This window comes from Gorilla gorilla, chromosome 1, assembly GCF_029281585.2.
Source record: "Gorilla gorilla gorilla isolate KB3781 chromosome 1, NHGRI_mGorGor1-v2.1_pri, whole genome shotgun sequence".
NCBI lineage: Eukaryota > Metazoa > Chordata > Mammalia > Primates > Hominidae > Gorilla > Gorilla gorilla.
The window spans coordinates 70,289,354-70,306,359 of NC_073224.2; the positions used below are offsets into that span (position 1 = coordinate 70,289,354).

The window sequence follows — 17,006 nt, forward strand, 5'->3', positions numbered from 1 at the left end:
CATCCATGAAATAAAGTCAATATTCTTATCATTTTATAGATTAGGAATCAGAGGCCCAGAGAAGGATATCACTACAACAATGAGCAAAAGAACTGGGACTTGAGCGTGGGCATTTCTTACTCTAAAAATAATGTTCTTAACCACTGCCATGTGCTAACCTACTTAGCAAGCAAAAATAAATAGGAAAAAATGACTCTTTTAATTTTGTGTGGTTTTCTACTTTGAAATAATTTCAAGCACACCTAGAGGTAAGAATACTACAAAAGAGAGAATTTTAAACAAATGTGATAAAATGTTAACAATTGAAGGATCTGAGAGAAGAATATTATAGAATTCCATGTATTATCCTTGTAACTTTTAGGTACGTTTAAAATTATTTCAAATTTAAAAGTCACAAAAAAATTTAAATGTGTATTTTTACACACTTTTTTCCTTAGCCAGAATCATTAGAGAGTAAATTTGTAGATGTGGTGCCCCATTATCTCTAAATACTTTAGTGTGTATTTCCTAAGAGTAAGAACATTCACTAATTGTCTTAATAATGTCCTTAAAACCCAAGAACTATTGTAATCCAGAATCCTGTAATCCAGGATCATATATTGCATTTAGCTGCCATGTCTCTTTAATCTCCTTAATCTGAAATAGTTCTTTTTCTGTCTTTCACAACCTTCCCCATAGAAGGCCAGTTACTTTGTAGAATGCCCCTCAATTTTGTTTTTGTCTGATATTTCCTCATGATTAAATTCAGACTACATATTTTTGGTAAGAATATCACAGAAGCTGTGCTGTGCCTTTTTCAGAATCAGAAGGCACATGATGTCAGTTCATCTCATTGTTGGTGATTTTTAACTGATCATGTCATTAGATGGTTTCTATCAGGTTTTTCCACTGTAAACTTGATTTTTTTTCCCTTTGTAATTTGTACATAATTTGTGGGGAAATAACTTGAGGCTATATAAATATCCTGCTCCTCATCAAACTGCCACACAATAGGTTTAGAATCCATTAATAATTCTTACCTGAATGAAATATTACCATGATGGTTACCTAATAGTCATCTTTTAACTCTTTATTCCTTCTACATCTTGGTGGGCATTTTACTATAAAGATGGGATTTTCCTTTTCCCCCATTTATTTATATCAGTATATACTCATAAGTCCTTACTTTATTCTATAGATTAAATCCATTATTATTGTAACTTTGATGCTCAAATTTTTCCAGATTTGACCAGTGGAGCCCTTTCAAGCTGGTTCCTGTATCCTTCTGATACATCTCCATGATTTTTTTAGCATGCTTTAATTTTTGGCATAAGATTGTATCTTAGGCTCATTTTGTACTTTTCTGTTCCAGCCCTAGCTAGTTTCTTTTCCAACATGCCTTGATTTATTTTAGTGAAGACATTGTTTAGAAATCAAGATTTTGGTACTAAATATACTCACTACTACTGGAGTATCATTGTTTTGGGCCCTCTTAGTGCACAGAGCTGGGAAATGTACACACGTACATAGGTAGATGACAGGGATAGATAGATGGGTGGATAGATAGGTTCAATAGATGATAGATAGATAGACAGATAGATGATAGATAAACAGAGAGATAGTCAGATAGCTGACAGGCAGGTAGATAGAACAAGCTGTGAATTCATACCGATATCTTCAATCCCAATCCAACATCACAGGATTCACTCTAATCTTTTCCCAATCCATGGCTGTCTTCCTGTCAACAATGAGGAATCAGACTTCCTCAATTTATTTGTTGCCCAATCCTTAAAAACACGTAAAGCAGTAACATATTACTAACTTACAACATCAAAAACAACAGTGCTACTTATTAAAGTTCAGTACTTGTGTATAGTTCTTTTGGTCTTTATTCCTAGGTTAAGTTTCCAAAATACTATATCAAAAAATAACCTGGGTCCATTGCTCCCATCTTCAATGTGGTTGTATTTTTGTTTGAAATAGTTTCACTTGTTTCTGTTTGTATTCCATTTTAGATTCCTCTGATTTTTATTAGATTTATTTTGTGGGTTTAGTTTGAGTATGTAAAATACTAGCAAGATTACAAAAGTTAAAACTCTATGAAAAATTATACTTGGGGAGGCATCACTACCTCATTCTCAACTCTTGATTCTCACTCCTAGTAGGTAACCAATCTTATTGGTTTCTGGGTTTTTCATTCCTGCGTTTCTTTTTGCAAAAATAAACAGATATATGTATATTTTCTTGTATCTCCTTCTCTCTCTTACCCAAAAGATAGCATGCTATATATACTTCATACAATTTAACTTTGCTTTTCCAACTTAACAACATATTCTACAAATCACTTCATATCAGCCTTAGAGATCTTTTTCTTTTAAACTTCCATAGTACTTCATTCTATGGATGTACCATAGTTAATTTAACCAACCTCCTATGGATGGACATTTAGGTTGTTCCCAATATTGTAAAATTATAAACAATGCTTCAATAAATAAATATGTGCATATACATTTTCATATAGTTAGAGATATATTTTCAGGGTGAATACTTAGAAGTGGAATTGTTAGGTCAAAAGGTAATAACATATGTAATTTTGTTAGATAATGTCAAATTTTCCTCTATAAGTTTTATACCAATTTTTATTCCTACCAGGAGTGTACGAAAGTGCTATCTCACATTTTGCCAGCAGAATATGTTGCCAAGATTTTTGAATTTTTGCTTATCTGATAAGCCAGGAATGGTATCAGTATAATTTTACTTTATCATATTCTCATTTCTCATATTATGAGCAAAACTGAACATATTTCCTTATGTTTAAGAGCTATCTATGTATGTAGATATGTTTTATATATAATATACATATTATAGACTATATGGTGTTAGAAGTTAGAATAATGATTACTCTCAGAGAAAGACAAATGGTGACTGGCAGTGAAATATGAAAATTCAATGAGCTCATGATATGTGCACTTTTTGAATATATTTCATTGAAAGATATTTTTTAATAATGAATGTCTTCCAAATAGAAGAAGGAATGTAAAGGGATTAAAGAAAATATAATCAATCAAAAGGAAGTTTGGTAATAAGAGAAGAAGGCAAAAATTCAATCATATAAATGTCATTAAAAAATTAAAACAAAATAAAATGATAGGTGTTAAATCTATCAGACATCAAAACAAATGTACATGGACTAAATTATCCAATTAAAAGAGAGACATTAGCAATCTGTATCGAATAGACAGTATATACCTGTATGGTATTTACAAGAGACATTGTTTTTTTTTTATAATGGCCATCCTAACAGATATAAGGTGATATCTTAAAGTGGTTTTGATTTGCACTTCCCAGGTAATGAGTAATGTTCAGCATCTTTTCATATACTTATTGGCCATTTGTATGTCTTCTTTGAAGAAATGTCTATTCAAATCCTTTGTCCAGTTTTTATTTTTTATTTTTTCAATTTACTACTGCTCTGCAAAGGTTTCAACTTTTTAATAAGGTTATGTGCTTTTTGCTATTGAGTTGAAGGAGTTCCTTATATATTTTAGATATTGACCCCTAATTAGATAAGTGGCCTGCAAATATTTTCTTCCACTTCATGGGTTGGCTTTTCATTACGTTAAATGTTTCCTTTGCTTGCAGAAACTTTTTAGTTTGATGTAGTATCATTTGTCTATTTTCACTTTTGTTGCCTGTGCTTTTGGTGACATATCCAAGAAATCATTGCCAAGACTAATGTTACAAAGTTTTCCCCTGTTTTCTTCTAGGATTTTTACAGTTTCAGGTTTTATATTTAAGTCTTTAATCCATTTTGAGTCGATTTTGTATACAGTGTAAGATAAAGGTCTCATTTCATTCTTTTACATGTGGAATCCACTTTCCCAACACCATTTTGTTGAAAAAAACTGTTCTTTCCCCATCATGTGTTCTTGGCACCCTTGTTATAAATCAGTTGACCATATATGTGTGGGATTATTTCTGGACCCTTTATTCTGTTGCATTGCTATATGTGTCTGTCTTTATGTGGGTACCATACTGCATTAATTACTGTAGCTTTGCAATCAACTTTGAAATCAGGAAGTGTTATGCCTACAGTTTTGTTCTTTCTAAAGACAGTTTAGGGTATTTGGGGTCCTTTGTGAATTTTAGGATTGTTTTTCCTATTTATATAAAAAAAGTGGATTATTGATAAGGATTAAATACAACCTGTAGATTGGTTTAGGTGGTATTAAAATTTTAACATTATTAAATCTTCCACTCTAGGAAAATGGGATGTCTTTACAATTTATTTTCAGCAATGTCTTGTAGTTTTCAGGATCTGAATCTTTTATCTATTTAGTTGTTAAGTATTTTATTTTTTTGATGCAATTGTAAGTGAGATTGTTTTCTCTAATTCCCTTTCACATAGTTCACTGTTAGTGTATAGAGACACAACTTATTTTCGTATGTTGATTTTTATCCTGCAATACCATTAAATATATTTGTTAGCTCTAACAGTTGGGTTTTTTATTTTTTATTGATACAGAATAATTATACATATTTATGAGGTACATGTGATATTTCAATACATGCATACAATGTTTAATGATCAAATCATGGTATTTAGGATATGCATCTACTTGAATATTTATCATTTCTTTCTGTTGGGAACATTTCACATCTCTTCTAGACAATCTATCATTATTAACAGTAGTCACCCTACAGTGCTATCAAAACTTATTCCTTCTGTCTAACTCTAGTTTTGAACTCATTAACCAATTTCTCTTCATATCCTACCCCTTCCCAGCCTCTGTGAACTAGCATTCCATTCTCTACCGCCATGAGATAAACTTTTTTAGTTCCCATTTATGGGTAAGAATATGCAATATTTGTCTTTCTGTACCCTGCTCGTTTCACTTAAGATAATGTCCTGTCTCTATCTCTTTATTTCTTTAAAAAAAAAAAAGTAGAAAATGTAAGTGAAACAAATTAAGCAATAGTTAAGCAATGGAGCATTGATTATTTCCTTAGACAATTTTATGGTCATGTGATGTACTGCATACCAGTCAAAATAATAGTTACGAGATTTTAAATATCTGGTGCCATGCACGTCATAGAAAATTTCGCTAAGTTGTCTATACCTCTGATTAGATGTTTGAACTCATACAAATTAAAAGGTAGATCTGGCAAAATCAACACCCCCCCTTTTTTTTTTTTTTTTTTTTTTGAGATGGAGTCTCACTCTGTCACCCGGGCTGGACTGCAGTGGCGTAATCTCAGCTCACTGCAACCTCCGCCTCCCGGGTTCAGGCAATTCTCCCGCTTCAGCTTCCCGAGTAGCTGGGACTACAGGCGCCCGCCACCGCACCCGGCTAATTTTTTGTATTTTTAGTAGAGACGGGTTTTCACCGTGTTAGCCAGGATGGTCTCGATCTCCTGACCTCGTGATCCGCCCGCCTCGGCCTCCCAAAGTGCTGGGATTACAGGCGTGAGCAACCGCGCCCGGCCTGTTTTATTCTTTTATTACCATTTTTCCCTGAGTTTTGAATCATTCATATCTTTATTTAAAACCACTTCCCAGTTATTTCAAACTTTCTTAATTCCTGTGAATCTTTACCACTGCTCTTCTTCTGGCTTGGTTTCTGATGTCTTTCAAGGAATCATCTTTTCATATCTTACTGTATTTTTTTCCATTTACCTTTTATTCCACTTTAAATCTTCATTGCTTTGATTGGAAAGTCTCCAGAAAAACACCTTTCTTGATCTTGTTTCCATGCCCTGAAAGCCCATAAAAGATGTGTTTTTAAAAAAATCAAGTCTCATTATTGAACATCTTTAGTGGAGTCAGCCTTTCACTTCTGGTATTTTGTTTTCTCATGTTACATCGTGGTCTTTAAAAGAGGAAAATGAAAATACCTCTTGCATTTGTAAATTTCTCGGTTTTCTGCCAGAGACTTCATAGAAATCCTTTTTGAGTTCTCTTCTGAGAATAACATTCATTTTCTGCAAAAATATGCATAATGGAATGTGAAAAGCATATTATTTGTTGCATTTGGGATGCATTCCCTGTGAAGATAGCAAAATATGTGGAGTAAAATTGAAACATGCTCAGATTTTTTAAAAAGAATATGTGGGCCAGGTGTGATGGCTCATGCCTATAATCCCAGCACTTTGGGAGGCCAAGGTGGGAAGATTACTTGAGGTCAGGAGTTTGAGAACGCCTGGTCAAAAAGGTGAAACCTCATCTCTACTAAAAATGCAAAAATTAGCCAGGCATGGTGGTGCAGGTCTGTAATCCCAGCTACTTGGGAGGCTTAGGCAGAAGAATTGCTTGAATCTGGGAGGCAGAGTTTGCAGTGAGCTGGGATTGCACCACTGCACTCCACCCTAGATGACAGAGCAAGAGTCTGTCAAAAAAAAAAAAAAAGAAAGAAAAAAGAAAGAAAGAAAAGAAAAGAAAAAGAAAGAAATGTGATCCCCAAAGTTGGAGGTGGGGCCTTACTGGGAGGTGTTTAGCTCATGGGAGCAGATCCCTCCTGAATGGCTTGGTGCCCTCCCAGCAGTAAGGAGTTCACATGAGATCTGGTTGTTAAAAAGTCTGGGACCTCCCTCCTGTCTCTCTTGCCCCACTTTCACCACGTGACACACAAGCTCCCCTTTGCCTTCTGTCATTAATAAAAGCTTCCTGAGGCCTCACCAGAAGCAGTTACTGATGCCATGCTTCTTGTACAGTTTGCAGAACCATGAGCCAAATAAACCTCTTTTCTTTATAAATTGCCCAGCCTCAGGTATTCCTTTGTATCTAGTGAAACCAAATGGACTATCATGGAAGCTTCCTTCAGTACAAATAAAAATTTCTTGACGATGGAGGATAATGTTATATCCTCCATCTTTTGACAATATTTTTCAAAAGATGGACGATAAAACATTAAATTGCTACTCCAGAGTTAATTCTGTCCAGCAAAAAAATAATCAGCCAGTAACAAGGATGTGTTGTAAACCTTCAAAAGGAAACAACTAAGGGACTTAAGCTACAAAAAGAAAAGAAAAGGAAGGCTGACTATAGAAGAATAAGTGCTACAGATATATAGAAGGCAATAAGCATTACAGAAGGCAGGTGCCTGTAATCCCAGCCACTTGGGAGGCTGAGGCAGGAGAGTTACTTGACCCCAGCAGTTCAAGGCCAGCCTGGGTAACATAATGAGACCCCTTCTCTTAAAAAAAAAAAGTTATATACTCTTTTGCCAAAGACTCTCTAAAATAAATAACATCAGGAGATAATAAAATTCTGACAATAACTATCTCCACATATTTTTAGGAAAGGAGAAGATAAAGTGGCTGATGGTGTAACATCTCAGTGAATGCCCAGATGATTTGTTAAAGGATAATATAAAAAGGTAGAAAAAAGGGTATGCAATCAAATATGATAAAATAAAATTAAGAATACTATAATCCAAAGTAAAATAGGTTTCAAAAATATGTTTGAAAAGATTTAAAATTATGCATATAGTAAGAAGACAATGAAGGAAGATATGTCTCCTCTTTACATGAGTAATAAATTGCTAAGAGAAAGAGAAACTGGAATTCTTACCTTGCTTTCCTCTTCTCAACCAAGAAGAATAAAATTCAGACAAGAAAGAGTAGAACACATATTGGAAAAGGGAAATAAAATCCTAAACAGAAGAAATTACAGGACTATCTCATTCTGGTAAGTCTTTTCAGCAGTATGGTCTTGTTTCCAAACATGCCCTTCCAGCTCTAAATTTAATTCTGCTATTTGAAGACTGAGGGACATGTTTTCAAGTTCAAAGTAAGGAAAGGTTTATTTTTAGTAAAAACGATGTCTGCCACAGCGCCTGCTTCATTTACACCCTTTATTACTAAAAGTTCCCCAGCCCCTACTGAAAGGGAGCCCTATGTAGATCACATAACCTTGCCATCTGGCTAAAGCTGATTAGACCAAGGGTGTGACCTTGGCCAAATTATGCCAATGGCATAATGAAGCAAAATGGTTTCGGCTAAACAAATCATATTCTCCCAGAATACTCATTTGGAAACATGGAAATAGCCAAGCTGTTATCAATAGATGGGAGGCTTAAAAAACTTCTATAGATAGGTGTCTTGAGTAGAGTCAAGGCCATGAGGGGGGTTATGGAAAACAGAACAAATAAGAAAATATATATTGAGGAAGCACAGGCTGTAAAGTAAAGGTGATATGGAAGGCCTTAGGAAGAGTATTAACTAGTGACAGAAGATCAGCCACGGCGGGAGGAGCAGGGTTGGGGGCAGGCAGTGCATGCGGTTAGTGGGATGGAAAGCCGCAATCTTGGTGTTTGAGCCCTACTGGGAAGATCAACAGACCCCTCCCAGCTGCTAAGGTGTTTACGCCAGCATTGTATCCTCCAAGATTTTGAGCTGACATTCCATTCTCCTAGGACTAGAGTGTATAGCTGTCCTTGAACTCCTAAGGAATTCATGCTTTTCTTTCAATTCTGTCCTTACAATTAACTTTCTCACGCTCAAAAATAAAAAAAAAAAAGAGCAAGTAGATATGTATGACAGCCTTGGAACCAGAAGAATCTCCACTGAAGGCTGTTTAGAATTTAAAGAAAATTCTGTAATTTCACCTTTTTAGAGCAGGTAATTTAATCTGCCCTAAACAGGAGACTTTACTGGTTAATAGTGTGGACCATGGAATTAAGTCATACCTGAATTCAAATGCTGGGGTCTGCATGGACATAATGTCAACATTTGAAACATAAAAACTGTTTTCTTGCTGCTGTATATAGAAGTACCTTGTCCACAGAAGAGTGCTTTCACACAGTAGGCATTCCACTAATATTGGGGAATAAATGCATCAGTTAGATAAGTTATAAAACTTATCCAAGCCTGTCTCCTCATCTATAAAATTATACTTGACCTACCTCAGGGGACTGTTGTAAAGATTATGCGAAGTAAACAATTAGTACCTGACCTGGCATGATAAGCACTCAGAAAGTGTCCTAATTATTAATATTTTTATTTCTGTTTTCTAAGATATTTTCAGCTGGTTTATAATGTTTGTGCCTTGTAAAGTATTTAGTATTCTTAAAATTGGATGTAACATCATATATAAAAATCTAAACACTATATCAACATATAATTCTAATACTTTTAAATGTTTTTACATCAATCAAGAATCATATGTGTGAAATAATGACCTTTTGGGCTTTGACTCTTGACAAGTTTTCATGATCTACAAAAATTACTCAATTCATAATTGAAGCAATTAGATCAAATATGCTTGTCCAAATTGTAGGCAAGTGTGTGATGTCCGTAATGACCCCAAATCCCTCCAGTAAACAGGTACCAGAGATAGCACAAAATAAAAAGCAAATTATGGAAATATCTGTGTTGGGAAGGTGGGGGTAGGATAGGAATTGCTATAGTAATTTTTTTTTTACCGTAAGTCTCTATGCTTGTGCCTATATTACATATTTGAACATATGAGTACCAAGCTATATTTGACAGTAACTTAAAACATATTTTTTGAATGTTAAAACCACTATGACATTTTTTATCATCAAACTGAAATATTAAATTTCTTCACATTTGCCATCAGAAGGCATCTTTTAAGTTACATTTGTATTGCACCTGACTACATTCTAGATTCTTTAGCTGGAGAGAAAACACTCAGTTCATAAAAACTGAAAGTGAATTGCCCTGAGAAACTCTGTTGAAAAGCATATGTATAGCACACAAACTGGAACATGAAACCTGCTAAATGGGAGGTAAAAATTTGATTTAAGGATGAAAATGAAAGTTAATTTAGAAAATACTTTGATTTCTGGAAGAATCTCTGTGAAAATATTTATGGTTGTGACTCTCTTAAATATTGTAAATTTTATGTACTCTTCTCTATTCTTAAAATCAAATTCTACGATAAAAAATATATAAGCAAACAAAGTTCGGAAATGTGACAGATTTCCCTCTTACTAAGAGTAAATAAATGACAAATTAATTTAGTATAATAAAACATAACTATTAAAATTTATTTAGACACTATCACTGTTTAAATTGCATTAAGATCCACTTAAAGTTTCTGGGTGAAGCTGCATATGACTAAACCTTATAATTTAAAAATCTAAATGTGTTCATTTTAATTGCCATTAATATTAAAAATTTTGTCCTCTTGCTAATTAAAAATTTCCAGTTTTAAGCTTAGAGTAAATTAAATCTCCTACTTTGGCAAAGTTAGACGAGAATTTGGCTGTGAGGATGAAAGATGTTAGGAAAAGATGGAAGATTAAACACAAGCATCTACTTCCCCTACATCTCAAAACTCCATTAAAAAACAGCAGGAAAGGAATTTTTAATGGTAAAAACCAGAAACAATAAGGAGAAGTGAAAAGGAGAAAATGCCAATAAAACTAGAATCCAGAAAGCAAGTAGATCTGTAAAGACAGCCCATCTGAAAAAATTGTATTAAAAGCCTGTAGTAAGAGAAGATGAAAATCATAGTATCTCTCTTATTCCTCCCAATGTTGTAGTAATCATAGCACTTCATTGTGATTATCTTTTTACTTACCTGTCTCCCCCACTAGACTGCAAGCCTCACGATATAGGAAATAGGGTTTATTTGTCTTTGTACCCTAGTGCCTAGCTACTGCTTGTTTCACACAAAGTAGGTGCTCAGTAGATGATTATGGGACTAATGAATACAACTCATGTTATTGCGATAAATAGTACTCATAATGACCTCTGTCTCTCATCTATTCAATGTGTTCTGTAAAATATAAACTGACTACTCTTTGTTTGGTTTTGCCTTATTATTAATGAACTGGCCTTGCTAATTCTGTCAATCCTATTACTTGTTCAGAGCTATTTCTGCAAGGGTCATCAATATCTCGAGATTTTAAATCTGAGCTTAAACCTATTGAAGTTCAAGACGAGTTCAGTAGACAGGGATTCTCACCCACTCAACAAGGACACCAGGCACAGAGATCCAAACTGTGAGTCCACAAGTAGTCCTTTTGATAATATAATTTTAAAAATTTTACCTCAGGGGAAAGAATGGTGATTCACTGTTTATATATTATTGTGTTAATATAAAATAGTTCAAAGTACATAAAGTTTTGAATTATCTACTATAAAGACAATTAAATACAGCGTATCCTTCTCTCTTTCAGTGATTTCCACCAGTCATCTTCACTAATACAGATTCAGAGTAAACACGCAATTTTGAGCCTGATATTCTAGACTGTTAAAATAAGACCATGACTGGAGAACTCATTTTGCAATTTTAAATTTCCTTTGAGTGAAGGGAGAACTGAAGGGAATAAATGATGAGTCCTTGCACTTTATGTTTGAAGATCCGGCTCCCAAGTTGGAAAAGGAGTGCGGTAGTTGCCCCTTATCCAAGGGGGATATGTTCCAGGACCCCCACTGGATGCCTAAAACCATAGATAGAACTGAACCTTGTGTGTATACTATGTTGTTTTCCTGAACATACATACCTGTGATAAAGTTTAATTTATAAATTAGACACAGTCAGAGGTTAACAATAATCACTAATAATAAAATAGAACCTTTATAACAATATGCTAGCATCACAACACTTGCGCTTTGGGACCTTATTAAGTAAATAAGGGTTACTTGAACACAAGCACTGCAATAGTCAATCTGATAACCAAGACAGTAATGCATACGGTGTGGATATGGTATACAAAGAGATGTTTCATGTTCCAGGCCAGAGAGAGCAGGATAGCGTGAGATTTCATCAAGCTACTCAGTACACTGCAAATCTAAAACTTGCAAATTGTTTATCTCTGGAATTTTTCATCTAATATTTTTCGACCAAGGTTGACCAAGGGTAACTGAAATCACAGAAAGAAAAACCTCAGATAAGTGAGGACTGCTGTATTCATCCAGCGCTAAGTCATGTTTTGAGGCTTTTCCTTAGTAGTATGTTGTTGTGGCGGTGGTTTGTTGGTGGTTTTTAATTTTTAAAGTAGAAATAATGTTTGTTTTGAAAGGTTACTTTAGAAATTTAATGAAACAGAAATAATGTTTTTAAAAGAAAAGAACACTGAGAGTTTGTTGATATTTCTTAAATTCGGTGAAAATTTTCTTTCAATTGGTTTTTTTTTCTATTTTGTTTCCATGGAGGTTACTATTATTACTAATAAACCTTACAGTTTGCATCATGAAAATGAGTGCAGTAATTGATTTGCAATGGAGTATTTTTATTAACTGCAAAAATAGCTTCTAACTATAGAATCCATTTTAAATATATATATATATATACACACACATATTGTCCATTGTACGTGCTACTTAGAATCACCTAATATTAAAGCTAGAAAAAACTTTAGAGATCATCTAATTCATCATGACAATTTCTGCCCAAATACTATGTTTATAAGTGGATTTGATATTATATAAGTCATTATCAAAATATATATGAACCATTCATAATAATGTCTGCAATGGAATTCAAACAATATGTACAGGAATATGTATATTTACAAGATGAAGAGATACTTTAAAAAAGATGGCTGTTACGAATTTCTAAAATTCTATTTTCTCCAGAACAAGTAAAAGAATATCTGTATGTCATAATAGCAAACTTGGATAGGTGGATGTCTTTTCACTAGGAATAAGAATTCAGTTATGACTTTTAAAGCTCATATTTCCAGAGTAAATTTTTTTTACTGATGATACAGGATAACAGATAGGAAATTGATATTTGCTATGCATTCCTGACATACTAATTGTTTAAAAGGCTCCCTACAACTCCCCTGCCCAGTCCCATCTGTTGAAAAAGCAAAACTATTTGAGTAGGGTAGAAACAGAAAATATTACATCAGTTCTATAGTGTCTTATATCAAAATTTCTATCATAGTTTTCCTATCAAAGTTCTTATGAACTTTATCTAGATACTGGGAGTGGGGGGAAGTCAGGGGGGAAGTAAGGAAAATTTTCAACAGCATCAAGATAAATGTTTTGTATTTAAAAGAAAGAAAACAAACATTTGCTGACTGCCAACAATTTTCTAATTTGTTATAGCCATTTTGAGGACACATCCTGTATTCCACTCATGCATCCCAAAATTTAATTTTAAAGAAAACTCTTATGATACCACAAAATGTAAAAATTGACCTATCCCAAAATTAACAACTAACATAACTGAAGGTGGCAACAAAAATCCTGTTTTGTCTTACTCCATTAGAGAACTGAAATTCAGAAAAGATATATAAAGCATTACAACATAAATGCAAAAAGGAAAATCAAACAGAAAATCACTTATGATTCGCAAAATCATGGGTAGGGAAGACAATTCATTGGAAAACATGTATGCTACATTCAAATTAAATAATCATTCCCATTTTCCAATTCCAATTAATTCAAGAAATTAATTGTTATGAGGCATAAAATCCCCTGTGTGTCTCTTGTGCAGACACTGAAAGTCTCCACAAGCCCAGTAATACTTTCATGATCTGACATGGTGTTGTCAAACCTATCTGATATGAAATTCTCACCACTGATAATTTATTTTAACAAGAAAGGAAAGGCACAACTGCTTTCTATAGAGTCCAATATGACATTGGGGAAGATATTCTTGGAAGGGGTTAAAACACTTCATATTAATGTATCTGTATTGGTGAGCATATTAGCTTAGCTTAGTTGATCAGATTAGCTCACAGTCACCTTAGAAAACAGGAAAGCAGAGACCTAAGGAGATGTATGGTTAGAGGTAGAGAAAAGTAGGACATAAAGCCCTGCAAGGGTGACTAGAACACAGTGTGACACTCCGTGGGGCACAGATCAAGATACCAAATGTAGATTTCTAGCAATAGAATGAAGCAGAATGTCTGTCAATTTTGCCCACTTAGCAGTTTTTCTTAGTTTTAGCCATCTCAAAGCATAGTATGTGCCAGGTAGTGCCTTCAAGATAGATAACTTACTAAATTTCACTTCAGTTGATTTAAGAGGCATTTCACTTCTGTACTTGATTTCCAGTCTGCTATTTTTATCCCATGTTTAATCATGTTCAGTCATTACAATGCCTTTTTAGTGCAGCACCTTCTCTGAAACAGTTTCTTATTCTATGTGTTTCCAAAAGGGAATATGAATATATGCTTTCATGTAAATGAAAGAAAAAAGATTGTTTATTTTAAATTTAACAAAACAAAAAACAATCTTACTCTGAAAATTTTACATTGGAGCTACTTCAATGCTCTATGTTTTCTGCGTTTTGTACATCCATGGAAAGATGTCAGGTATGCTATAGGTAAATAGATAATTTAATGTTTGGCTGTTTAATTTCTTTACTTTGTACTTGGGGAAACCAGTATGAGAATAAGACTGTGAAAACCTTTCATCATAATTTGCAAAAATAAAAAAGGAATAAGGATACATTTACCTGAACCTCAGCCCTTCTAAATAAAATCTATTGTTTCTACTGAGCATCAACCTTTTAGTTTGCTAGGGATAATAACAGTTATTGAAATGCTAAAAATATTTTTTCTCTGTGTGGAAAACATTGCATGTGATATATTTTTTAGATGTTCTACTAGTTACTTGATCTGACCTGGACTAAAGTGAGTATATATGCTGTATACTAAATCTGTGTACCACTTTTCTGATTTACTTTTTTAAAGCAATACCCTTAATTTTACTGCAGTTAGTATAGAATACTATTATTTTCCTTAACATCAAAACAAGCCAGTAACTGGCCAAATAAATAACTGGCATTTGTATTGCCTAACATGCAGAGGAATACTGGCATGCATATATATATATATATATATATATATATATATATATATAATTTTTTTTTTTTTTTTGAGACGGAGTCGCGCTCTGTTGCCCAGGCTGGAGTGCAGTGGCGCAAACTTGGCTCACTGCAAACTCCGCCTCCCAGGTCTACGCCATTCTCCTGCCTCAGCCTCCCGAGTAGCTGGAACTACAGGCGCCCGCCACCACGCCCGGCTAATTTTTTTTTTTTTTTTTTTTTTTTTTTTTTAGTAGAGACGGGGTTTCACCGTGTTAGCCAGGATGGTCTCGATCTCCTGACCTCGTGATCCGCCCGCCTCGGCCTCCCAAAGGGCTGGGATTACAGGCATGAGCCACTGCGCCTGGCCACTGGCCTATATTTTTGTGGGCTCTTCTGTGGCATCCCAGGACTGGGGGTCCACAGGCATGGAAAGAACTAGTGAATAGTCAAAAAAAATGAAAGAGTTAATTTTAGGTATGCCTCATTTCCCTAACTGCAATTTTAAAGGGTAGGTGGGGAACCCTGAAAAATCCAGAGGCTCAAAGCTTTAGAAATTAAAGAAAAGGCAGGCTATGGAGATAGAGAAATAGTGGACAGCATCGGTGTAAAGTCATTCTTTGCAAAAGTCAGAACCAGGAGCTATGAACTGAATTATATTCCCTCAAAATTCATACATTGAGCCCCTAACCCCCAATATGACAGTATTTAGAAATAGGGGCTTTGTAGAAGAAATTAAAGTTAAATGAGGTCAAAGGGTATGGCTCTGATCCCATAGAATTACAAGAAAAGACACCGGGGAGCTAACCCACTCTCTGTCATGTGAGGACACAGTGAGAAGGCAGCCATCTGCAAGCCAGGAAGAAGGCCGGCACCAGAAACCAGCCTTACTAGATCTTGATCTGAGACTTTTAGCCTCTGGAACTATGAGAAAATTAACTTCTGTTTTTTAAGCCACACAGTCTATATTTCGTTATAGCAGCCCAAGCAGACAAAGGTACCTAGCAACTGTGTTTATTTATGACTTCTGACAAATAGAAGAGTGGCAGAAAGTTTGAGAGAATGAAGTGTTAGTTTTCAAAAACATAAGCCACACACTGAGATTTTATACAAAACTTGGGCTAGATCATAAAAAGCTTAAGAAACAAATAGACTTATTTTAGAAATTCATCTTAAAAATCCATGAATCTGCAGAATTGTAACTTCATATACATTTTAAAAATCAAATACTATTGTTTGGAATATAGGATTAATTTTTTTATTGGTTGATATGAATCCATGAGTGAAATATCTCACTTTACAATATAAATCTCCACACAAAGCTCACAGTGTAATGTTTCCATAATTTGGCCACATGTAAGAGTAGTTCTATAAAGAACATTTCCTAGCTTTACTTTTATGTATAATTGATGCATAATGCATATTACACTTGCTTTTACTAATGACCTAGAGATGCAGGACTGATGATAAGTTCTCAGTGAATTCATATGATTGTCAAAAACCAACAGCAGGTCTTTTATACTGACCTTCCAGAGTCGTTATTAGTCAGTTAAAATTAATTCCATTAACATGAAATAGGCCAGGTGCGGTGGCTCATGACTGTAATTCCAGCCACTTCGGGAGGCTGAGGCGGGTGGATCGCAAGGTCAGAGTTCAAGACCAGCCTGGCCAACATGGTGAAACCCCTTGTCTACTAAAAATACAAAAATTAGCTGGGCATAGTGGTGTGTGCCTGTAATCCCAGCTACTTGGGAGGCTGAGGCAGGAGAATTGCTTGAACAGGGACCCAGGAGGCAGAAGTAGCAGTGAGTAAGATCGCACCACTGTACTCCAGCCTGGGCTACAGAGCAAGACTCTGTCTCAAAAAAAAAAAGAAAGAAAGAAAGAAAGAAAAGAAAGAAATAAACAGACTCTTCTATTACATTCAGTATAAACTAATGAGGTTTAATCCAAAGCGAAAATATATCATTCAAATAAGTACTGTCTCAAGGAATTTAGAGACATGGTGATTTATTGCTTTCCATTTCCTCATCTTGGTTTTAGTGCATATACAAAAAAATTAGGTCGGCTTCTTTGGTTAACACATTCATTCATTAAGCATTTTATTGAAGTGGAATGGCATAATGGAAAAAATAGAAATTTTGGAGATTTGAGAGTCAGAGATTTGAAACCTGGCTCTATACTACCTTTGTGAGCTCTGGCAAGTCACTCAATCTCTCAGAGTCTACAATTCACCTCTGAAAAACAAGGATAATAGTTTTGTGTGGATTAAAAATAGTATCTAGAGTACCCC

The 17,006-nt window shown here is 34.6% G+C and overlaps 2 protein-coding genes across 5 annotated transcripts in view; one reads left to right on the top strand and one right to left on the bottom strand.

Moving 5' to 3' along the window:
* ODR4 (odr-4 GPCR localization factor homolog) overlaps positions 1 to 17,006 on the bottom strand; it is a 188,341-nt gene that overhangs the window by 93,688 nt on the left and 77,647 nt on the right. For 3 of the 4 annotated variants that reach the window (XR_010135196.1, XR_010135197.1, XR_010135194.1), the window contains 3 exons: positions 5,875 to 5,961; positions 5,657 to 5,736; positions 1,649 to 1,766 (listed from right to left, as the gene is read on the bottom strand). The gene's annotated coding sequence lies outside the window, so the exon portion shown is untranslated. Of the gene's footprint in view, positions 1 to 1,648; positions 1,767 to 5,656; positions 5,737 to 5,874; positions 8,794 to 17,006 lie in introns of all 4 variants that reach the window. The other variant, XR_010135195.1, reaches the window with a different exon arrangement.
* Positions 1 to 17,006, top strand: part of PDC (phosducin) — a 57,922-nt gene that overhangs the window by 30,173 nt on the left and 10,743 nt on the right. The gene's annotated exons all lie outside the window — the stretch shown is intronic.